The sequence below is a fragment of the Protopterus annectens genome, chromosome 3.part0 (genome assembly GCF_019279795.1).
Source record: "Protopterus annectens isolate FY-2018-M chromosome 3.part0, PAN1.0, whole genome shotgun sequence".
In the NCBI taxonomy this organism is placed as follows: Eukaryota; Metazoa; Chordata; order Ceratodontiformes; family Protopteridae; genus Protopterus; species Protopterus annectens.
Genome location: NC_056731.1, coordinates 1355948231 through 1355974739, shown reverse-complemented (window position 1 = coordinate 1355974739; position 26509 = coordinate 1355948231). Strand labels below are relative to the sequence as shown.

The 26509-nt window shown below is 42.1% G+C and overlaps 1 protein-coding gene across 1 annotated transcript in view; it reads left to right on the top strand.

The window, feature by feature from the left end:
* LOC122796743 (cytochrome P450 7B1) overlaps positions 1-26509 on the top strand; it is a 777380-nt gene that overhangs the window by 567346 nt on the left and 183525 nt on the right. The gene's annotated exons all lie outside the window — the stretch shown is intronic.

Below are 26509 nucleotides of genomic sequence, written 5' to 3'. Positions count from 1 at the left end.
AACTTCTCTTCCAATGGGGTTCATCTTTCTGCTATTTCCACAAAGAACTTAGCTTTGCTTATGATGTGAAAAACTGTTCTTAGAGGAACACTTCTTTTTACACCTCCATTAAAGAGTGAGTTGGGAGAACTCTATTTTTCAGTACTCCTTCCCTCTCCTTACCATCAGAGGAGTTGGGAGGGATGGGAGCAAGTGCCTTTGTTGGCTCACCCACCCCCAGAGATGGGAGAGGTTTATGACTATGAAAAGGACACCTCTCCAGTGATTGGGAAGTTGTTATAATCAAGTGGCAGATTGCCATAAACTTTGGCTTGTGAGGGGAGTTGAGGAGCTAACTGATGTTACATATGGTGATGCATGTCACTAGCTCCAAAACGTTAATGCATAACAAAATGTCTCCTGTCAGGCATGACTGAGTATTTGATGCTGCTGGCTTCTGCACTCCAATTCCCTTTCTCAACCTTCCAATTCCCAGTCCCAGAGGATAGTACGATGGCCCTTAAGGTAAAAATGTCACAACAGGTCAGCTGGGAGGGGTGTGCAAGTAGTGAAAAAGGAAAAAACTCTTTTTGGTGGTAGTCATTACAACCAGGTGAATTTCCAAACTACACCCTATACTGATTTACTATATCTGATTTTTCATGAGCAAAGTGCAGTGTTAGTACTAACCATTTATTTATGCCCAGAATGGGTATAGAGGTGAACTAAGCTACTGATTTCCCAGTCTTTTCTCCCAGTTATGTCAACAAAGGAGAATACCTCCATAACTGTCTGGTTGTTCACAGGCAATTGAGATTTAACTTAGCAGAGCAAAAATTATTCAGGAATTATAATCAGCTTTACATTTCTTTTGTACCTATACCATGTTGCTACAGAATGTATGCAGACATTTTTGAGGTGACTTGCAGAATCCACTGTGTTCTGGTATGAGGTATACTGAAGAACTTTCTATACCCCTACAAGCTCATTCTACAAGGTATTAGCTAACTCCAATTCATTTATACAAAAGCTTCAGTAGATGAAATTTACACTCTATAAGTTTGTTTTTTTGGCATAAATTCACAAGACATTATAAACTGAATGTGTTGTCCACGGAAGGCTCTTCATTTCAGAACAGTGTACTACAAGTGATTCAGTCTTAGCCACCCAGGAAGCTTTGCTGGGATCTTGGTTCTAGAAGTTGAAGAGGATGGACTCAGATTATCTATATCAAGGACCACATCATCTCTAGACTAATTTCTTTAGACCCACAAATGAGGTCATAACTTTCATTTAATTGTACAGGACAAAATTTTGAAGACAGGTTTAACTACCATCGACATTTAATTGATAGTAGTCACAATGTTTAGAAGAATGTGTTTTTTACTATGAATAAAATATATTGTTGACATTTCTGTGGTATAGATGGATGCTTAATGCGTAGTTAAAGGGCAGCTGGTTAGAGCGGCTAGAATGGTGAGCCTCACAACAGATTTTTACAGTGAATGTGAAAATTTAAAAGATATGTTTAGTAATAGAGGTTACCCCCACGACCTACTTGAGCAACTTATTGGTGAAGTACAAAATAAAAGAAACAGAGGAGTCAACAAGCCGATTTTATGACATGAAAGAACATTAGTAAATGAAGATAACACCTCAATGTATATAACCAATGAGAGGAATGTGTTAAATTACACACAATACAGTTTTGTGACCCCATATAGTTTAGATGCCTGGGAGTTGAGGAATATTATCTATAAGAATTGGGAGGTACTACAAAGTGATTCTTTTGTTAGTAAAAAACTTTTCAACCTCCCACAAATTATTTTTAGAAAGGGGAAGAATATTAAAACGTTGTTAGAATACCAAACCCCTGATATGCTTTTTAGTAACAGGTGCAGGCCATGCCTGAATGGCTTCCACTTTGGCAAGTTATGGCCTTATCTTACCACTCCCCACTCTATGTCCAGGGTAGGAGACCTATGCCATATCCACCTGACATTTGCTTGGCTTAATGGTCAACCCTGCCCTCTGTAGTCTGTCCAGCACCTCCCTGACATGCTGAAGGTGCTCTGGCCAGGAATGGCTGTAGATGGCAATATCATCTAGGTAAGCAAGGGCAAACCTCCTTCTCCTGCTAGGATACAATCTACCATCCTCTGGAAAGTCGCTAGGGCATTTTTTATCCCAAAGGGCATCTTTGTGAACTCATACAAGCCAATAAGAGTCACAAAGGCTGACTTCTGTCTAGCACTGGTAATCAAGGGCACCTGCCAGTAACCCTTGGTAAGATCAATGGTTGTAAGATACTTAGCCCCACCAGCTGCTCTAGGGCCTCATCTGTCCTAGGCATGGGGTAAGCATCCGACTCTGTGTAACTATTTAATTTCCTGTAGTCCACACAGAACCTGGTGCTGCCATCCTTCTTTGGCACCAGCACCACTGGGGAGGCCCAGGTACTGTTGGACTCTTGAATCACCCCTAGTTCCAACATCTTCTGTACCTCCCCCCTCAGAGTCTGTTTGGTTCTCTCAGGCACCCTATAAGGGGCCTGACTAATAGGCCATTGTGGTCCTGTATCCACCTGGTGCAGCACCAGGTGGGTGCACACTGGTTTCCCAGTGAACATGTCCCCAAAGTCCTGCAACGCTACTCGGATTTCTTGAACCTGGTAGGAGATAGCTGCTGGGACATTGCTACCCCTTCCACTGAGGTGTCAGCCTGGGCCTCAATGAGGAGATCAGTCCCCAGATCTCCCTCAGATTCCTCCTGTAATCCACTGCAAATGCTCAGCACAAGGCCCACCCTATCATGGTAAGGTTTCATCATGTTAACATGGTACAATTTGTGCCCCTGCCATCTGCCTAGCAGTTCTGCCATGTAGTTAACATCACTTACCTTTCTTACCACCTTGTAGGGTCCCTCCCAAGCTGCTTGCAGCTTGTTGTGTCTGAAAGGAATTAGAGCCATTACCTGCTGCCCAACAGCATATTCTCTAGCTCGAGCATTCCTGTCATACCACACTTTTTTCTGTTGTTGGGCTTCTACAGGGTTCTCCTGGGCCAAGCCTATGAGTTCCCTGAGCCTTGTCCTGAGGTTTAGGGCATATGCCACAACAGACTCCTTGTGAGGCTCGCACTCAGCTTCCCACTCATCTCCAATTAAATCTAGAGATCCCCTCACCCTATGCCCATACAGCAAATCAAAGGGTGAAAAACCTGTGGATTCCTGGGGAACTTCTCTGTAAGAAAACAACAGATGGGGCAAATATTTGTCCCAATCCCTCTTAAAGTGATCTACAAATGCCTGTAGCATGGACTTGATTGTAGAGTTTAACCTCTTAACAAGACCATTAGTCTGGGGATGGTAGGGAGTGGTCTTCATGTACTTCACCCCACAGGACTTCCACAGACGAGCCAGCAGGTCTGACATGAAACTGGCACCTCTGTCAGTCAGTATTACTTTTGGGAAACCTACCCTGCTGAAAATCTCTAGCAAAGCATTTGCCACCTTCTCTGCCTCAGTGGAGGACAAAGCCACTGCCTCAGGGTATCGTATAGCATAATCCACTACAACTAGGATATACTTTTCCCTGTGGAACATGGGGTACTCAGAGGACCCACAATATCCATAGCTACCCTCTGAAATGGCTCCTCAGTCACAGGCAAAGGCATCAAAGGAGCTCTGACATTGTTTCCTGCCTTGCCTACCTTTTGGCACTGCTCAAAGGTCCTGCAGTACCCTGTTACATCTCTGGAAATTCCAGGCCAATAGAGGTTCTGCATAATACACCTCTTTGTACGTTTTATGCCCATATGACCTGCAAAGGGAATATCATGGGCTATGGCTAGAAGTGCCAGATGGTAGGCTCTAGAAACTACCAACTGCTGTACTCTCTCACCTTCTAGCCCTCCATCAGGGGTCCACTCTCTGTATAGTAACCCTTTGTCCCAGTATACAGATCCCTCCCCTTCCTTGAGAATCAGGTGCCTCCTTAGCTACCTGCCTAAGGCCTTGCAGTGTAGGGTCTTAGAGCTGAGCCTGTCTCAACTCTCTCTTTGTAACCCTTCCCAGTTACCCTTCCACAAGAAGTCTGGCATCCTCTGACAGTGGTGCCTCACTGTCAGCCTGGGTACTACTACTCGCTTCTACCTTTGCAGTTACCCTGTCCAAGGGAACATCAGTACCCACAAGCAGCTGTGGCTCACCTTCAGTCTCACTGCCACAGAATAGCTCACTCCCTGAAGCAACCACCTCAACAGTCCTGGCTGCAAGTATGTAGTCTGTCTGGGTCTCCCCAGGCTACCAGACCCACATGCTTGTCTCATAGCCTCACTGCGTGTAACTGCAAAAACACATGGTACTGCCTCATCCAAATCCTTCCCTCTCAGGACATCTGCAGGATGGTAGTACCATACCTCTGTTGTCTCAAGACTTCTATTGGCATTTTGTCTTTCCCACTTACTGGCTCCCTCACCTTTGGTTCCCCACCTTGCCTCCATGGAAATCTGTATGCCACATGGCCCCACTGGTTGCATTCAAAACATTTAACCCTAGGTCCTGGATGTGTACCTGGACTAGTGGCTTCCCCTGCTACTGGCAGATTATGTTGGGGCAGTCTGTGCTGCCCACCATGGGTTCCTTTAGACCCATGAGCAGTACTGGGGGTCCCCTTCCTGTGCAGGGCTGCCCTGCTTGCTAGGTATAGGTCTCCCTTCTTCTCCAACTCATCTGAAGTAGCACATTGTCTATCAGCTAACCAGATCCTCATGTCCTCAGGCAAAGTGCTAAGGGCTTGTTCCCTCACCAAAAGGTCTGCCAGCCCTTCAAAAGTGGTGACCTGACATCCACTCACCAACCTATGGAAATAAGTGCTCAATTCAGCAACATATTCACATACACTTTCATCTGCCTTGTGTCTATGCTCACACACCTTTTTCCTATGCATTTCAGGTGTTAGCTTAAACAGTTCTGAAAAACATTTCTTTACAGCAGTATAATCAAAACATGCAACATCAGACATTTTGGACAGAACAGTTAGAGCTTTACCATGGAGTAAGGGGGTCAGGAACCGTACCCAGAGCCCTTGGTCAACTTCATACTGTTTACATACCCTTTCAAGCATATGAATGAAACTATCAAAATTATCCCCCTCTTTAAACTGCAGAAGAAATTTACTGACCTTTTGTGCTTCTGGGGTCCAGTTACTCCCTTCCCCATTACCTCCATGACTCTGATGAAGAGTCAGCATCTCCTTCTCATTCTGCCTCTGTCTCTCATGCTCCTCACCTTGCAAACGTAACAGTTTCTCATTCTCCTTAGCCTGCAAATGTAGCAGTCTCTCATTTGCATCTAATTCCACATGCCTGGCCTCCAACTCAAGTCTCATTAGCTCCAGCTGGATTTTTAAGTCCACAGCAGAAAGGTTGAGCTGTCCATTCTCCGAGGGAATTATATCTCCACTGCCAGTCTGATTGTACTCCTGGTTGTTGTTTACTGATGCAGCTGTAACCAAGGCTTCAATCAGGTCTGCCTTAGTTAGTTTTCCATGTACTAGTCCCCTAGCCTGGCACATCTTCGCCAGCTGGCTCCTTGTCAGTTTTCCATACTCCTCTGCTGACATGCTACCTGCTCACTGTGACTAACTAAGTTTACAAAAGAAATAAAACAATTGTGATCTGAACTCTGAGTATTCACTGTGTGGCTGATTTAGAGTACAAAACACCTTCAAAGCTCACTGTACACAAGCTACAGGATTCACTCTACCCACACCACTACAAGCCAATTAGTATTTGCCAACTAATTAATATGTGATGTGAGTATCCCACCACTGTCAAACACAAATGAGGGGATATCCCACCACAGCCACAACAAATGTGATGCCAGTGCCCTGACCCAGCAATCAAGGAGCCTCAGTCCTCACCACTAACACCAGAGAGGGCATCTCATATATGAGGAAAGGATAACAAATACACACAGTAAAGTGCAATTTCCCTTAAGAGCACACAGAGATCACAGTCAGTCCGGGACTGGTCACTCCCTTGCTCCCCAGGTTCCCACTGGCACAGCTATAGGGTCCAAATCTCAGCCTAGCTGGGCAAGCTAAAATCTCCAGCACCCTCTCTCTGTCCAACCAGTGCTTTGTGTCCCTGCCCAAGTAGCTGACACACACAGTTTGAGAAATTTATACAACCACACAGCCACTCCTGGGGAAGGCTGGCACAGGTTCTCCAGCTGTGGCCCTTTTAACCAGACTATATGGTAGTAATTACTGCCACCACCCAGCTAAAATTATCAGCTTCCCAAAGGCCCTTAAAAGGGTGTCCAATTATTACTGTGCAATATTATTATTCAATTGGTAAGTGTGACTAAGCAGTCTTAAGGCTTATTAGAGTGACCTTATACAGGATCCTTATATACATGCGATGTACTCTTAGAGCTTAACTTATCTCTACACAAAACAGCCATAGTTAAAAGGTTTTAAAATATTTAATAATAAATAATTAAAACTACAAGACAATACTTTCTACTACACAGTGCTAGCCAGAAGAGTTCAGAGATCACACAGAAATACTTAAAATAAATCAGTAGTACAGTTCTGACATCACAGAAACACTTAGTCTAAACTTTCTAATTCCTAGCTATTGCTATAAGAAAACACACTTCTAAAATAACTTACTTACATAGAACAAGGCAGAGTGCTGCTAGTTGGATAGTTAAGGCAAAAATGCTCAATAATCTCAGGTTCTCACTGTTTAAATTGAAACTGCAGTTCTGATAAAACATTACATCATCTTTTACACTTTTCTGGTGTTCCCAGGCTGACAGAAACTGCATTTACATTATTTTATGCTTAGAGCAACAAAGAACATTCTACATGTAAATTCTGGTCATTAACTTTAGCCTTAAAACAATAGGAAAGAAGCCTTCATCTAGCCGGACTGGAGCCGACTTGTAAACATGAAAGGCAGTGATGAAATAATTTTAATTTCAAAGGACCAACAAGAAATGCTTGACTTAGCTTTTTTTACAGCAGATGGCAATGTTGCCACATTGTTTTAAGTTCAACATTTCACATTTACAAATGATAGAATTATCTGTACAATTCTATCTGGCTAGGCTGGCAGCCTTCACCCTTCTCTACCAGTCTTCATATACCCGACTTCAAAACGATAATGTAATCTGAGGCCTTGGAACCTGTTTTGATAATCCCTCTCCTTCAGTCAGCATGAAACAGCAGTAGTCAGAAAATCCTTCTGTTTAATGCAACTAAATCTGAAGGCACATCATCTAGGTCAAAAGAAGTTATTGTACCTTTTTATGCAACCCTTATTAGACCAGTTAATCAGTACACCCCCTTCGGGAATTATATTTGTAGACATAGTGAACAAATAAAAAGTCCCCAGAGGTTCCCAAGATGATCGTTGGCCTAAATTCCATGAGTTGCCAAAAGGGCTTGAAGTGCTGTCCCTTTACTTTGTTTCTTATAGGCTGTTGTATAGTGATCTGTGCCTTGTGTTCTGTGTCATTAGGGACTCTGTCTTCTGTTATCTTGTATTTTCACAAATCAAATTGCTCCACTAATACCAGAACAAGTGATTTAAATCTACACCAGAGCATAAATAAAATATGCTGGAGAGGCAAATTTATTACATAAAACCTATCCCGCCTGTGGAGCAAACTTGCCCGGCAAGTCAGAGTAGCTCCCAAGTATCCTTCAGATTAAACCTGCATGACTGGATAGGTATCCATAAAATTAGTCCAGGCCTGAACTCCTTTGCCCTTTTTGAGAAGGGGAAGCAGCTCACAGGTGGATATTGGCAAGGATTAAATGGTTGTGTGGCTCATCTGCTTTACATTTCCTATTGACTTCAGGTAGGTCATAATCTGAATATCATAAATCATTTTTTTTTTACTTAGAATTATGAAAACACTTTATTTAATGTCTCCAAATAGAGTAAGTAGAAAAATCCTTTTACAGTATTGTGGATGAATAATTGGTTAAACAGAGGACCAAGAGAGAAATTTGGTTATAGTATATTTTTGGACTGTTGTCCTAAATGGTCAAAAAATAGGGCTATGTTATGGACTCCATCCTTTTAGGACCAAGAGAGAAATTTGGTTATAGCATCATTTTGGACTGTTGTCCTAAATGGCGAAAAATAGGGCTATGTTATGGACTCCATCCTTTTCGCAGTCCATTCTGATATCATTATAAATTAGAAGAGATACAGATGACTGTACAGCTGACTGCTATCACTATCCATAGGGGACAGGCTCACTTAAGCTGAACTGCAACATAGTAATGTGGCCTTCTGGTATGCATCTTTCTAGAAATGTAAATAAAAAAATGATCTTCTGGGCACTGTGTCAATACCTAGTTATGTCATCAGTAGGACATCATTGTTAGTGACAGCATACATTAAAGATGTGGAAGACATATTACATAACATGTCCAGGATTATTGTTGTCACACTGCATGTTATTTAACAGGGTGAGGTACTTTCTTTTCACATGTTTTTTGTACCCTCCTTCTGTTTACCATCTGCCATTTCATTTCCAAAGGCAAGATGGAAAGGAAGTAGGGATGTTGTGGTATGGTTCCACCTTGATAAAAGGGAAGCATTTTCAGCATTTTCCCTTTAGATTGCTGTTAATCCAATGCCTCCTACTTGTGGCAGTTTACTTGTTCATGCTGTAGTCACACACACACAATCTGCAGTAGACTATCTGCCTGAGTCTTCCCTTTAATTTTTTTTTTTTCTGGTGGAGCTAGCTGTCAACCTCGGCTAGTTTCCCTAACCAAGCAGGAAAACTGTCTGCCACTTAGGATGGGGGATATGTCTTTTATATTACATCCCTCACCATTCAGGTATTCGGTGCCGAGATGTACTGTAATCATATCCATGGGTCACTATCAGGGCTTCATCCCCCTTTGTCATAGAGCTGGCTTATTGTGGATTCATTTTTTGAAACTTTTAACAGAAGATTGCATGACATTATGGACAACATATTTAAGTCTTTACTCAGGCCAGTTATAAAAGATAATATCTAATTCTGAATGTATAACAAGATAGAAAGTAATAGCCTATTTCAATAAACACTATCCAGTGAGAATGCCAGCACTTTTCTCAAGTTACAACAGCTTGTCTTTTGTTGAATTGTATACAGATTCACAAAGGTGAAAGTGTGTATGTTATCTAAAGACTTTTATTATGAATATGTTCAGATCCTTAATGAATGACTTCATATAACATCAAAAAAATTTCATAGGGAACTTCAGAAAGAAATGTACACTTATTGGAAACAATGCTTTTAGCTGAAATTCATTTCCAGATATCTGCCAAACTGTAAAGTTCCCATTAGAGTAGCTGACTTTAAGTCCTTAAACACATTTAAACTTTGGTTAGATGAAAGGATGGTACAAAAATATTTCATACCAAACAGCTGTTATTCCATGAATGCCTGTAGGTGTAAAAATAACTATCAAGTATATGAACCTGTAGTAGGGATTGACATCTTTGCAGTCACTGGCTCTGAATTTTTCACTTTAAAACTCATTAATAGGTATCCATAAGGGTCATTAAAATGAGGAAAGAAATCATCCCCAAGAAGCATAAGAGAAGGTGAGCTTGAACCCATCTGTTTGGTTCCACCTTGGAGGATAAATCCCTGAGCTCTTTGTCCCTCTTAGTGTCTTAGAATGGTACAATTTCAAAAATAGTTAACATATCAATGCTATAATGGAGGTGTCTTACACAAACAGTAGGGAAGGGTTATGTTGAGTGCTGTATGAAAATTGCTAGGGCAAGGCTCATCCTACAGCTGACCAAAGAGAACATCTCCCTTAAAAAGGGGAATAGTTTGCTACAGTTCTCCAGGTGGAAAACTTGAGCTGGGTGATCTTGCACAGGCAGTTGTCACAGGGAACAGTCTTAGCCGGTGTGTCAGAAGTATAAAAATAAAACAAAAATCTGTCAGTAACAACACTAAATAGAACCAAGTTTTCTTTTTGTGTTAGTAGTGTGAGAAGTGTATCCATAATGTTTAGCATACTCTCCACAGCTTCCTTCCCTTCTGACTTGGGGGGGGGGGTCAAAGACAACTGCTTCAATAGCCTTGTACAATTAGTGTGAAGAAGAATTGGGATATGTGTAGCAGATATTTCAGGATTAAGAGCCCCAGAGTATCACATTAATGAATCTTTTTGCCAAGCCTGTCTTGCTTTTCCTTGGGGTAAAGTGTCTCAGTGTGAGGTGTGGAAGGACCAGTACTCACATGCCATAAACCAGCAAAGATGGCTTCTCTGATAACCAGCTGTAGCGGTATTAGAACTTCTACAACCCCCCACATTCTATATTACCAATTACAAGATTGCACTACAGTGGAGAAAAGGGTAAATTTCCCTGTCCTCACTGTACTGCAATCTCCATTAAAAAGCTTTGGGTTTTCAGAAAATTGATCATATGGTCTCGACCATATGAATTTTGAGTTTCTGAAATGTCAAGCTTTTGCTTTTGTATGTATGTATATATATATATATATATATATATATATATATATATATATATATATATATATATTTCTGTTCACATGTGAAGGGAAAATCAGTATATAAGAACAAACAAAATATTCACAACTACAGACAGTAAAGTACTGGACAACAGTCTAATTGCCTGAAATGGTAGGAGAGGGTGATTGATAAATGAATATGGAGCTCAGTGAAGAGTAAGATGGAAAATGAGCAGTTTGCTTTAAGATCAGGATGTAGCACAGCTGATCAGATGTTTGCAGTGAGTCTGATAGTGGAGAAAAAGTTAAGAGATGTGGAAAGAGTCCAACTGGACATTCCTAGATCTGGAGAAAGCATGAAACAGGGTTCCAAGATGGTTCAAAGCCCCAAATCATTGGTAGAATTAGTGCAGGCTATGTGCGAAGACCCAATGACACAACTACAAACAGGGTAGGGACTCGTGGGGGTGGGGGGGTCATAGTGAGAGTGGGTGTACATCAGGGTTTAGCTCTTGAGCCCACTCTTGTTCATACTAGTGAAGGACCACATTAGTACACAGGTAAGTGGGGACAGATTAACAAAGCTTCTGTATGTAGATGAAGTGGCACAACAAACAGAATCTGAAGAGGAACTTCAACTAGTGGCAGAAGAACAAAATGCAAAACTGAAGGTACATGCAATGAAACTGAGTACAAACAAGATGGTGGTCATGGCAACAAATGCGGGAAATCCAAAGAAACTAAAAACTCTGACAGAAGGGACAACAGTGGATCAAGTTAACAGCTTCAAGTATCCGAGAGATGTGTTTGAGAAAAAGGGATATCTAAATGAGGAAGTGAAAGCTAGAAAAAGAGGTAATGCAGCCAACTGGCACAAAGTGTTACGAGGTAGGGTATGACAAAATGCAAAGGAGCTTAAGAGTTAAGTATATAAAACAGTGGTGTGACGAGTACTTTCTTGTGGCACAGATACCTGGGCAGTGAAGCTAGTGTAGCTGAGGAAACTTGAGGTGATAAAGATGAAGTGCCTTAGTCAGAAAATAGGATATACAATGTGATACACAATAAGAAATGTGGACATAAAAGCAGAAAGCAAAGTAACCCCACTTGTAGAGAAGGAAATGTAGAACAGAATGTGGTGGTTTGGTCACATGTGCAGGAAGACAGAAAGCTGTTTGGTAAAGAAGATTTGGGTGAAACAGGAAGAAGTAAAGTGAAGACACATTGTGTGGATTTGTATATTGAAATGGGTACTTTTTGAATTACAGTTACATGTAAAACAGCTCAAGAAAATTCACACGACCACCAAGGCAGATATGATATAAGTCCAAAAACACTTTAATAAACGGTTAGCACTTTCATGCCCTTCTGAGCACTTCTTCAGACCATGCAGCTACAATAAAATAATGTCATTAAATATATACCTCAGTCTTAAAACACCTATCACATGATTGGGCCATGTCCCTTTAAAACATTTTTTGAAGGGGCAGAGGCTGTTCAAGTGATTTTAATTGATGCTATCATATGATAGGTGTTTAAAGATTGAGGCATATATTTAATTACATTATTTTATTGCAGCTGTATGGTCTGAAGAAGTGTCAGAAGGGCATGAAAGCGCTAACCGTTTATTGGAAGTTTTTTTTGGACATATCATATCTGCCTCAGTGGTCGTGTGGATTTTCTTGAGCTGTTTTACGTTTTTACTTTTGATTTCCACAGGTACCTACCATTTCCACAGTGGCATTATTTGTCGTCATTCTACAGTTTCATGTAGCTTCCTAAATGGAGGCACTCGAGTAGAATGCAGTACTGAATAAAGTAAATCCGGCTTCTGATATTTGCATTTCATTTCAAAGGACATACAAGTCAATAGTTTCAAGAATCGTTTGTTTTCCTTGATAGTCAGTTTATAGTCTATAGCAGCCATGTTCTGTTTTACTCTCAGTTAATGTCTAACCTGAACTCACCAGTGTCATTACTGCCCAAAACAGTGCCATTTTCATGAGGACTACTGCTGTTTGTTTCTTTATGTACTGAAAGTTGTTTTAACGTTAGATGCCGATCATACACTCTACTGGTGGCTTTAAGATTATAGGACAGGAGAAAAGATGAAGGTTAAGCACAGGTCATAAAAGAGATTACTTATGGAAATGAATTGTATAATTTTTCTAGACAGATCTGGATTAATGTTTATCCCTAGCAAGAGATTACTATTTGTCTGATCCACACAGCAAACATACATTATTAAACAGATGGTTTATGCCTATGAATTGTAACGGTGTGTGTTTAACAACTTATGAGTCATTGTATTAATCATATTCTCTTTTTCCCATGTTGTGAAAAATATGCATCATACTACTTCTGGCAGAGATAGCTCGAGTAGTGTATTTATCAAGAGTTATTTATCAAGAGATACTTATCAGAGTTAATACCTCACATAATGGTACGTACAGCACACAGAGGTTTTTTTATGTAAAAGTCAAAAGCTCCATGTTCATACCCAGAATACACTGCGTATTTAGACAGAAAAAGGAAATTATGCATAACAGTTATTTGCAAAACAGATAGGACAGGTGAGAGAATGTTTGCTTCTGAGCAAAAATTAGGCCTTCCTCATGCCCCATAGTTTTCAACTTTTCCCTGTACCTAGCAAAATGTTTGATAACATTTCAGAACTGTCCCTGATTTAAGGCATTTGCCCCCCCCCCCCCCACCATTATTTTTGTTTTTGTCTGATTTTTGAACAAAGAAATTAAATACAGCCTCACTATTGAAAGCTGGCAAGACTTTACTCTTCTTTTTATCCTATCATTTGGCCACTGCTTTGGGAGTCTGTAAAGACTCCTGTAGAAAGTAATCAGTTTAGCCCCATAAATGTTGAGGTACTGACACAAAAATATGGAGCATTAGGCCCCACCGACTTTCGGTTGCACTTTTTCATTTTTTTTTCTGCTGCTGTTATCATGTTAAGGATGCTCATTATTGCAGATAGCATCGGAAGACACTAATTATTTACTGTGTAAGTGGCTATGTGTTCTAAGCCATAGGACACTGTTTAGAGTTGTACTGGTCAACACAGATAGAGCATGAACAGAGAGAAAAATAAAGCACAGAAATCGATGTGGAAAATAAAGCTATACCCAGAAATAGTTTAAAAAAACGTCATACACAGCTACTACCAGAAGTCAGAGGCTTATTCAGCATTGTTCAAGAACATGGAACCAGAAACACAGAAGAATGTTATTAAAGAGAATGCTAGAAATTACACAGAGCAATGGAGGAGCAAAACAGGAACTGTAAAGGATGTCCATCATGTCTGAATCAAGCTGTTTGGCTAATAACAGATCTCGGCACCTTAATTTATCTGCAGTAATGTAGCATGCGTTTTTCTTAGTGCTGTTTGAAACTTGCTCCCTAGAGATGATTGCCCACAAAAATATTCTCATGTAAGAGTTGAAGATATAGATCTGCATAAGCTCCTGAAAGTCATCTTGAGTCTGGCCTCGGTCTTTCCCTCAGTGTGACAGCAGACTCATAATGAAAACGAGGATGAAGTAGGCCTCACCAAGTTTCTTACATAGTTTTTGATGTAGTTTCTTACATAGTTTTTGATGTTATATTTTTCACTGCATAATTTGCATCACGCTTTATGATCAGATTTTTGCACAAGTTCTTAAAATACATGCTGTTATTTGTAATTCGGTTTAAGACAACCAGTATCTTAAATGTTCTGTCCACAGCAGTTATTTTTTCCCTTTTATTGGGGGGGGGGTGACATGTCAACATTTGGCCTGGATGTCAAAAAATCACTCTATTTTAAATGTGGCTGACTGATTTCTGGAATCTGTCTGTCTGACTTGTACATAGATATGATGGATTTCCTTGAAAAAATGTTCACTGTAACTCTTGTAAGGAAATTTTTCTTTTTTCACATAAGTGTAACTGAAGTTACTTCACTTCCTGATAATAAGTTGCAGCTCCAGTCCTTTACCAGTCAAAACATTTCCATTCGTTGTTACGCTGCATACCACCAGGGCGACCATGGTGGTGCAGCGGTTAGTGTTGCCGCCTCACAACAAGAGGTTCTCCGGTTCGATTCTCAGCTGGGGTGCCTTCTGTGCGGAGTCTGCATGTCCTCCCTGTGGTTGCGTGGGTTTCCTCTGGGTGCTCTGGTTTCCTCCCACAGACATGCTGTAGGTGGACTGGACACTCTAAATTGGCACTAGGTGTGAGTGTGTGCCTTCTGTGGAAGGTTGGGTGCCAGGCTGGCAACTCCACTGCTAATCATGAGCAGACAGGATCCGCTGTGGTGACCCCAACTGGGAAAAGTCAGAAGAAGAAGTTATGCCGCATACCACCATACTCTTCACTCCAGATGCAGCAGATGCAGATCAAAGAATGTGTTTGTAATTAGGCTTCATAAGTGATATATTAATATTACCAAGGAAAATTTGCTTAAATTCTTATGGGAGTCACCCATCCTCAGTTGTGCATATCATACCTTAATTAAGTCTGACTTTGCTATTATGACTACAAGATTCATTTAACTAGTGGTATTAAATGTACACTAGAGTGCACTGGAATCCTTACAGCAGCAGTAGCAGCACCCTTTGCCTCGGGCAAGTACTAATAGCAGAGTATATAGTTTTTAAAATATATTAACTGGCTGTGTGGCATAAAGGGATAGAGCCCTGACTATGACCAAACCAACATGGTTTCAGGTTGAAGGCTGGGCACTGAATTAGCAAGCTGAGAATGGAGAAGAATGAAGAGGCATGATCTGCTTACCTGTCCTGTGAGGAAGTTGAGGGCTACATTTAGCGAATCTGTGATGGAGACTAAGGTGCTAATTGGAGGCATCTACTTGTGATGAGAGAGCATGGCTGCCTCAGGGCATATGTCCCTCAAGGAAGTTGGTGATGGCCCCAAACTGCACCTGTTGCACATTTCAATAGGCATTAAGAAAATCCCCTGTTGGTTGCCTTGTGTGATGGCTGCACAGTGATTGGCTCTTACCCATCAGGGAATACATGGACAAAGTGGTAGCACTAAGAAGATGGTCAGCAAGTATGGGAGAGAAAAAACACCCCAAAGTTTTACATGTTGTTTTAAACAGCATGCTTGCAGCTACTTGCCAAAGTAAAATACTTCAGCCACCTCTGTCCTTTTGATACTGTCAGAATACCTGAGCTTCTCCCATCCCTGCCCAAAAACCTGGTCATTTTTAAAACTTTGCAAAAAGTTAGATTTCTAGTTCTAGAATCTTAGATTCATAGGTGTTTGCTAGGATAATGAGCACAAGGACCTTTTTAAACGTAGCCATGCATCTCAAATCTCTGAAAAGTTCTAATACCCTTGATAAAAGTAAGCATGGGCCTGGGAGATGAACCATTTACAGGTTACCTGTGTCCATTAGAGACATAGGTGCTTAACCATGAATTAATTTCTGGTTTCCCATCCAATTGTTCAAGTTGCACTGGAATTGGGTTAGGGAGGAACTCTACTTCACATGGATGGGGAGCCTTTTCCTTAGATGGGGTAGTTTCTGGGATACATACCTATCTGTCCAGCAGGTCCTATTTATATCATTGGCAAGGTTTAAGTCTTTAGAACGGGTAATTTTGTGCTGTTTGTTTTGTGGATATTCATGAGGTCAATTAGAGTGCGGACTGACAATGCCCTGTATGCCAGGCATAGATCTCCCCTCAAAAGCCTGTAGGAAACAGAATACTGGGATAGGGCCTTGAGGTGGTCTGCATAGGACATTTTACTTACGCCCTGTATTCTTTTACTGAGGAACCTCTGTGGGCATTCCAATTGCTGGATATGCCTGGTTAGGTACATACCAAAGTGGGCATTATACTCAATGATTGGTCTTATGAATGCCAAATACAGTGGAGCAATGACTTTCTTAGACTTAGATGCCATGCCTTTGTTTATAAGTTGTGCAATATAGAATGGTTTTCTTACCACTGTAGATAGTTGATGGTCAAAGGCTAGATTACTAACTACATGTGTCCCTAAGACCCTGACTACCGGGTCATTTCTAAGGGGTGTGTTGTCAATATGATAGTTACCAGGGATGGATGACTTCACAAAAGATACTGTTATGCATTACTTGACATTTAGTTTTAGTCCATGCCTCTGACACCAGTTGTTTGTCAGTGTTAGCCCTCCTAGAGAACATTTCTGTCAGTGTCAGATTCAATGACAGCTTCTAATTTGCAATCATCTCCAAATTTAGTCAGCCAGAGACCACTGATGTTGGCCATGACTTCTGAGAAGTAATTGCCAAAAAGGAGTGGTACAAGGACTGATCTTTGAGGGACTTGTGACTGGCCTCTTTGTAGTGGAAGACTCCCCAATTCTAACTTCCTGGGTCCTGTCTATGAGCCAGTTGACTCTCCACCAGGTGACATACAAGTTTGTATCTAACCTCTTGAGTTTATCAACAATGCCCGAGTGAGGAATTGTGTCAAATGCCTTGGCCAGGTCAAGGTAGGCAGTGTGAACAATTTTGCCCTCATCCATTGCTTTGGTGACCTTCTCAAAGAAGTCCACCAGGTTGAGTATGCATGATCTGCCCTTGATGAAACTAAACTGGGTTGGGTCCAGTGTCTGGAGGTTTAAAATATCTCTAGTAATCATCTCCTTGATAATTCTTTCCATGGCTTTACATATAAGACTAGTGAGACTTATGGGTCTGTAGTTTCCAGGGTCTATACATGGCCCACCTTTGAGCAGAGGGATGACTGTTGCCTTTCTCCATTCATGAGGCACAAAGCCTGTTTGGAGGCTACAGTTAAATACAATTCCAGAGGCCCTGATAGGTCATGTTTCATGCTATTTAGAAGGCATCCTGGCATATTGTCTGGGCCCATTGATGCAGTGTTCCTGGTCTTAGAGGGAGCATTAAAGACCTGTTCCCTAGGGGATAGTAGGGGGTGTTACATTTGATGATATTTCCTGAGGGAAGGGTGATGGGGAGAGAGGGATAAAGTTGGAGCTGAATTTATCAGCCAGGAGGTTTGCTATATCTTCTGGCTCAGTATAGGTGGTTCCATTTACAATGAGCTCTGCACACAATTGTGTATTGCTTTTGAGATTACGGACATAGCTAAAGAATGCTTTGTGGTTGTCCTTGGCCTGGGAGGCCAAACTTACCTCAGATTTGGCTTTGGTAGACTTTATTTGACCTCTGAGTTGTTTGTTTAGTTTGATGAGAGTGCTTTTATCCTGCTGGATGCTGCACCTCCTAATTTTTGCCATGATTTTCTTCCTCTTGTTATGGAGCCTACTGATTTTGTGATTCCACCAGGGTGGCTTGGTTTTTGAGTTAGTTCTGCACTTCTTCCTGGTGGGTACAGCTGCCTCTATGCAGCTATTAACATGCTTGTACAGGGTTTCTGAGAACAGTTCTGCATAGGCACCAGTGTTCTCAGGGTTTATGAGAGGTTGAAATTCTTCTAGGTTCTGACTTAATAGCAGGAAGTTAGCCTTAGAATAGTACCCGAATATTCCAGGTTTAGCTGAGGGTCTAGATTTTATTTTTACTTCAAAGGAGACCATTTTGTGGTCTGACTTTACCAAGGAAGGCATTACAGTAGGGGGCGTGCAGCACTCTCCCATATTATTGTGGACCAGATCCAGTATGGTTGCACCCCATCAATCAGCTTATGACATTTCCCCTTTCTATAGCTGGTATTGCAGAAACCATAGCTTCCACTCTCTTCTGCAAATTTTCTTTCAGGAAGGAGCTGTCTTCCTCAAACACTAGCAGACTGTCTCCACTGTGGGTATTTTGAGCTGAGTGAAGGGCAAGGACTTTAACTACTACTCCTTAAGTTGGAAAACATACACTTCTACAGATAAATATTCTGCATACATCCTTGATGTTGTCATTGCAAATTCCCATGATCAAATTACCACCCTTCTCCACTAGAGGCACCAGCGTTCTCAGTCTTGTCCTCACCAACACAGTCCTTGTCTGCTCCTCACCCTTATGTGCTGTATCATATGTCACATGTTCCCAGCAGAAGCAGTGCTAGGCGAGGTGAACGGGGCAACCGCCCGGGTGCAAAGTATTTGGGGTTCAGATAACCCATCTGATTCATCATCCTGATTTTTATTGCTGTTTAGTGCAATATCGGCTTTAAAAAGCCAGTATTTTATTTGCAGTCAAACACTGAGAACTGTAGCATTCCATGTGTGGTCTGAACTGTAGAAACTGGTGATACATTTGTTTAAAGGGACAATCCCAGTTTAGAAATTCGGACCTAGAAATCCAAACTAATTCATTCCACCTACTAAAGCATATTATTATCTGTCCCACACCATGTCCTGCTTACTTTAAATACCTGTTTTGTTCCTTGACCCTGTCCTTTTTTCTTCCTCGAGGTAAACACATGCAGATTTATTAAGATCCTACTCTTTTTGTAGTGGTTCATATCTACTCGCTGAATTGAATCACAAAACAAGTATGAAGAATAAGGTGTTTTACTTTGTTACTTAAAGTGGTTATTGTGATGACTGTGCCCTGGTCCAGCAATCAAGGAGCCTCAATCCTCACCACTAACTCCCAGGAGGGCGTCTCATATAAGAGGAAAGGATAACAAATACACACAGTAAAGTACAATTTCCCTTAACTGCACAGAGAGAGAGAGATCACAGTCAGTCTGGAGCTGGTTGCTCCCTTGCTCTCCAGGTCCCTAGTAAGACTCCCCACTGGCACAGCTATAGGGTCCAGATCTCAGCCTAGCTGGCACGCTAACCTCCAGCACCCTCTCTGTCCCATCAGTACTTTGTGTCCCTGCCCAGTAGTGGACACACCATACACACTGTGAGATAAGTATTATATAACTTCACAGACATTCCTGGGAAAGGCTGACACAGATTCTCCAGCTGGGCCCCTTTACCCAGACTATACAGTAGTAATTTCTGTCACCACCAGCTAATACTTATCAGCTACCCAAAGGCCCTTAAAAGGGTGTCCAATTATTACTGTGCAATATTATTATCCAATTGGTAATGTGGCTATTCAGTCTAAGGCTTATTAGAGTGGCTTATTACAATAAACTCTATAAATATACAATGTACTCTAGAGCTTACTTATCTCTACACAAACCAGCCTCTGGTTAATGTTTTTAAAATATTTAATAATAAATAATTAAAACACAAGACAATACTACTACACCACAGTGATATTTGAGAGTTCAGAGATCACACAGAAACTTAAAACAATACAGTAGGAAAGTTCTGATATAACAGAAAGACACTTGTCTATCTTTCTTCTAAATACCTAGCTATTACTACAAGAAAACATACTTCTAAGACACTACTTACATAAGACAACAGGCAGAATGCTGATAAGTTAGATATCAAGGTCAAAATGCTCCACAGTGTGGAGTTCCCAGGCCAACAATCTGCATTATTTAGCAATCTAACACCTCCTCAGGAAACTACAACAATAAAGACATTTCATATGTACACTCTAGCAATTATTCCTTAAGTTAAGACAATAGAAAGAATGTGTTCAGCCAGCCACTTTGGCACCACTATTTAGATAATTTTACTTCAAAGAACATTTGAAATGCTTGGCTTAGTTTTCCTTACAGTAGATGGCAATGTTGCAGCAATCTTAAAGTTCACATTTTACAGTCTTTTCTTTCATTTAAGAACACAAGCCTGTACTTTACATTTATAGATACAAATGATAAAATTATGTATCAAACTCTATTTAACTAGGCTAGCAGCCTTTGCCCATCTTCCCCCAATCTTCACATCTCTTCTCCACTGGAGAACTCAAGCTAGTTTTTCAAGTGACGCTTGATAAACGCCGCTTGAGAGGGTTAGGTCTATCTGAGGGTACCTCACCCCATTCCCTGTCTTGAGCGCCCATCTTCATTGGCATTGCTACACCCGCTGTGATGCTGCACTGACATATCATATGCTTGCAACCCCAGGCTCCATCTAACCAATTTGGCATTTTGCTGACTGGCTCTGTTTAACCATGTTAGATGGTTGTGATCTTTCATTACAGTGAATTTTCTTCCATACAGATAAGGTTGAAGTTTTTGCAGTGCCCACCCTATGGCTCGACATTCCTTTTCTACCGCTGCATAGCATTCCTCCCTGGGTTGGAGCCTACAACTGAGATAAACCACTGGGTGCTCTTCCCCCTCTGAAGAAATCTGACTAAGTACAGCCCCCACCCCATGGTTTAAAGCATCCACCTGCACAACAAATTATTTGCTGTAATCTGGACTGGCTAACACAGGGGGTCCTCCCAAAGCTTCTTTAAGCTTCTGAAATGCCTGCTCACATGCTGGGCTCCACACTACCTTATCTGGACTGTTCTTCTTTGTCAGGTCTGTGAGGGGAGCAGCTATGGTACTATAACTGGGGACGAACTTTCTGTAGTACCTTGCTGTCCCTAAGAATACCCTCAACTGCTTTTTGGTAACAGGTGCAGGCCATGCCTGAATAGCTTCCACTTTGGCAGGTTCTGGCCTTATCTTACCACTCCCCACTTTATGTCCTAGGTAGGAGACCTCTGCCATACCCACCTGACATTTGCTCGGCTTAATGGTCAACCCTGCCCTGTGTAGTCTGCCCAACTCCTCCCTGACATGCTGAAGGTGCTGTGGCCAGGAATGGCTGTAGATGGCAATATCATCTAGGTAAGCAAGGGCAAACCCTCCTGCTCCTGCTAAGATATTATCCACCAGCCTCTGGAAAGTCACTGCGGTATTCTTCATCCCAAAGGGCATCTTTGTGAACTCATACAAGCCAAAAGGAGTCATAAAGGCTGACTTCTTTCTAGTACTGGGAGCCAAGGGCACCTGTCAGTAACCCATGGTAAGATCAATGGTTGTAGGATACTTATCCTCACTCAGCTGCTCTAGGGCCTCATCTGTCCTAGGTATGAGGTAAGCATCCGACTCTGTGTGACTAGTTAATTTCCTGTAATCCACACAGAACCTGGTGTTGCCATACTTCTTTGGCACCAACACTACTGCCGAGGCCCAGGGACTGTTGGACTCTTGAATCACCCCTAGTTCCAACATCTCCTGTACCTCCTCCCTCAGAGTCTGTCTGATTCTCTCAGGCACCCTATAAGGGGCCTGCCTAATAGGCCTTTGGGGTCCTGTAGCCACCTGGTGCTGCACCAGGTGGGTGCTCCCTGGTTTCCCAGTGAACATGTCCCCAAATTCCTGCAACACTGCTCGGACTTCTCAAACCTAGGTAGGAGATAGCTGCTGGGACATTGCTACCCCTTCCACTGAGGTGTCAGCCCGAGCCTCACTGAGGAGATCAGTCCCCAGATCTCCCTCAGACTCCTCCTGCAATCCACTGCAAATGCTCAGCACAAGGGCTTCCCTATCATGGTAAGGTTTTATCATGTTAACATGGTACAATTTTTCCCCCTGCCATCTGCCTAGCACTTCCACCATGTAGTTTACATCACTTACCTTTCTTACCACCTTGTAGGGTCCCTCCCAAGCTGCTTGCAGCTTGTTGTGTCTGATAGGAATGAGAACCATTACCTGCTGCCCCACAGCATACTCTCTACCTCAAGCATTCCTGTCATACCACACCTTTTTCTGTTGTTGGGTTTCTGCCAGGTTCTCCTGGGCGAAGCCCATGAATTCGCTGAGCCTTGTCCTGAGGTTTAGGACGTATGCCACAACAGACACCTTGTGAGATTCATACTCACTTTCCCACTCATCTGAAATTAAATCTAGCGGTCCCCTCATCCTATACCCATACAGCAACTCAAAGGATGAAAAACCTGTGGATTCCTGTGGCACCTCTCTGTAAGCAAACAACTGATGGGGCAAATACTTGTCCCACTCCCTCTTAAACTTGTCTGCAAATGCCCGTAGCATGGACTTGATTGTAGAGTTTAACCTCTCAACAAGACCATTAGTCTGGGGGTGGTAGGGGGTGGTCTTCATGTGCTTCACCCCACAGGACTTCCACAGACAAACCCGCAGGTCTCACATGAAATTGGCACCTTGGTCAGTCAGTATTACTTTTGGCAAACCTACCCTGCTGAAAATCTCTAACAAAGCATTTGCCACCTTCTCTGCCTCAGTGGAGGACAAAGCCACTGCCTCAGGGTATCGTGTAACATAATCCACTACCACTAGGATATACCTTTTCCCTGTGGAACTTGGGGTCCTCAGAGGGCCCACAATATCCATAGATACCCTCTGAAATGGCTCCCCAATCACAGGCAAAGGCATCAAAGGAGCTCTGACCTTGTCTCCTGCCTTGCATACCTTTTGGCACTGCTCACAGGTCCTGCAGTACCCTGTTACATCTGTGGAAATTCCAGGCCAATATAAGTTCTGCATAATATGTCTCTTTGTATGTTTTATGCCCATATGACCTGCAAAGGAAATATCATGGGCTATGGCTAGAAGTGCCAGACGGTAAGCTTTAGGCACTACCAACTGCTGTACTCTTTCTCCTTCTAGCTCTCCCTCAGGGGTCCACTCTCTGTATAGTAACCCTTTGTCCCAGTATACAGATTCCTCCTTCCCTTGAGAATCAGGTGCCTCTCTAGCTGCCTGCTTCAGGCCTTGCAATGTAGGGTCTGAGAGCTGAGCCTGTCTCAACTCTTTCCTTGTAACCCTTCCCAGCTCTCCTTCCACAGGAAGTCTGGCATCCTCTGACAGTGGTGCCTCACAGTCAGCCTGGGTACTACAACTCACTTCTACCCTTGCAGTTACCCTGTCCAAGGGAACATCAGTACCCACAAGCAGCTGTGGCTCACCTTCAGTCTCACTGCTACAGCATAGCTCACTCCCTGAAGTAACCACCTCACCAGTCCTGGCTGCAAGTATGCAGTCTGCCTGAGTCTCCCCCAGACTACCAGACCCACACGCTTGTCTCCTAGCCTCACTGCGTATAACTGCATAAGTACATGTTACTGCCTCATCCAAATTCTTCCCTCTCAGGACATCTGCAGGATGGTAGTTCCATACCCCTGTAGTCTCAAGACAACCTACTATTGGCATTTTGTCTTTCCCACTTACTGACTCCCTCACCTTTGGTTTCCCACTTTGCCTCTGTGAACACCTGTATGCCACATGGCCCCACTGGTTGCATTCGAAACATTTAACCCTAGCTCCTGGATGTGTACCTGGACTAGTGGCTTCCCCTGCTACTGGAAGATTCTGTTGAGGCAGTGTGTGCTACCCACCATTGCTTCCTTTAGACCCATGAGCAGTACTGGGGGTCCCCTTCCTGTGCAGGGCTGCCCTGCTGGCCAGGTATAGGTCTCTCTTCTTCCCCAACTCATCTGAAGTAGCACATTGTCTATCAGCTAACTAGATCCTCATGTCCTCAGGCAAAGTGCTAAGGGCTTCTTCCCTCACCAAAAGGTCTACCAGCCCTTCAAAAATGGTGACCTGACATCCACTCACCCAGCTATGAAAATAAGTGCTCAGTTCAGCAGCATATTCACATACATTTTCATCTGCCTTGCATCTACGCTCACAAAACCTTTTCCTATACATTTCAGGTTTTAGCTTAAAACATTCTAACAGACATTTTTTTATAGCAGTGTAATCAAAACAGACATAGTCAGGCATTTGTGATATAAAAGTTACAGCTTTACCATGGAGTAAGGGGGTCAGGAACTGTACCCAGAGCCTTTGGTCAACACTATACTGTTTGCATACCCGCTCCAACATGTGTATGAAACTATCAAATGTATCCCCTTCTTTAAATTGCGGAAGACATTTACTAGCCTGTTATCTTCTGGGGTCCAGTTACTCCCTTCCCCATTACATCCATGACTCTGGCGAAGAGTCAGCATTTCCCTGTCATGCTTCCTCTGACACTCCTTTTCTTCGGCTTCTATCTCCAAACGCCTGGCCTCCAACTCAAGTTTCTTTAGCTCCAGGTGGATTTTTAACTCCACTGTAGAAAGGTTGAGCTGTCCATTCTCCGAGGATATTGTATCTCCACTGCCAGTCTGATTGCCCTTCAGTGAAAGGTTGAGCTGTCCATTCTCTGAGGATATTGTATCTCTACTGCCAGTTTGATTGTCCTCCTGGATGCTGTTTTCTGATGCAGCTGTAAGCAAGGCTGCAATCAGGTCTGCTTTAGTCAGGTTTCCATGCACCTGTCCCCTAGCCTGGCACATCTCCATCAGCTGGCTCCTTGTCAGCTTTCCATACTCCTGTGCTGACATGCTGCCTGCTCACCCTGACTAACTAAGCTAACAAAAAAAATACAACAATTGTGATCTGAACTCTGAGTATACACTGCATGGCTGATTTAGAGTACAAAACACCTTCAGAGATCACTGTACATAAGCTACAGGATTCACTCTACCCCCACCACTGCAAACCACAATTGAGGATATCTTATCCTAACCACTACAAACCACAAATGTGAGGATATCTTATCCCCATCACTGCCACCAGAATGTGACAACCATGCCCTGGTCCAACAATCAAGGAGCCTCAGTCCTCACCACTAACACAAGGGAGGGGGTCTCATATAAGAGGAATGGATAACAAATACACACAGTAAAGTACAATTTCCCTTAAGTGCACACGGAGATCACAGTCAATCTGAGGCTGGTTGCTCCCTTGCTCTCCAGGTCCCTAAAAAGACTCCCCACTGGCACAGCTATAGAGTCCAGATCTCAGCCTAGTTGGCAAGCTAACCTCCAGTACCCTCTCTGTCCCACCAGTGCTTCATGTCCCTGCCCAGGTAGCTAACACACCACACACACATTGAGATAAGTATTATACAACTTCACAGACACTCCAAGGAAAGGCTGACACAGATTCTCCAGCTGTGCCCCTTTACCCACACTATACGGTAGTAATTTCTGCCACCACCAGATAATACTTGTCAGCTACCCAAAGGCCCTTAAAAGTGTGTCCAATTATTACTGTGCAATATTATTATCCAATTGGTAATGTGACTATTTAGTCTAAGGCTTATTAGAGTGGCTTATCACAATAAACTATAAATATGCAATGTACTCTAGAGTTTACTTATCTCTACACAAGCTAGCCACAGGTAAAGGTTTTTAAAATATTTAATAATGAATAATTAAAACACAAGACAATACTACTACACCACAGTGATATCTAAGAGTTCAGAGATCACACAGAAACTTAATACAGTAGGAAAGTTCTGATATAACAGAAAAACCCTTGTCTAACTTTCCTCTAAGTTTCTAGCTATTACTACAAGAAAACATACTTCTAAGATACTACTTACATAAGACAACAGGCAGAGGGCTGATAAGTTAGATATAAAGATCAAAATGCTCCACAGTCTTTCTCTGAACAATAGTTTTTAAAGTCACTAACAAACATCTTTGCTAGGCCCTCCAAGATTACATCATTTTGGCACTTAGGTTTTCCCAATATACACATTACATCATTTTGACACTTAGTCTGGAGTTCCCAAGCCAACAAACTGCATTATTTAACAATCTAACACCTACTCAGGAAACTACAACAATAGAAGACATTTCACATGTACACTCTAGCAATTATTCCTAAAGTTAAGACAATAGAAAAATGTGTTCAGTCAGCCGCTTCGGCACTACTATTTAGATAATTTTACTTCAAAGAACATTTGAAATGCTTGGCTTAGTTTTCCTTACAGCAGATGACAATGTTGCACCAATCTTGAAGTTCACATTTTACAGTGTTTTTTTTTCATTTAAGAACACAAGCCTGTATTTTACATTTATATATACAAATGATAGAATTACGTATTAAATTCTATTTGACTATGCTGGCAGCCTTCGCCCATCTTCCCCCAATCTTCACAGTTATGTACACTTTTTTATGCTTTTTTTTTTTTTTTTTTTTACAGATTGTTTCATTTTTGAGCAGCACACCTGCGCAAACTGTTTTTGCTATCTGACGTCAAAGTGTGGAAAATCTACCCCTTAATTTCATTCATTTCTGCAGTACTTGCATTGTTTCGTTTATTTTTTATTTATTTATTTTTTTTACTAGCTTACATCTGCACA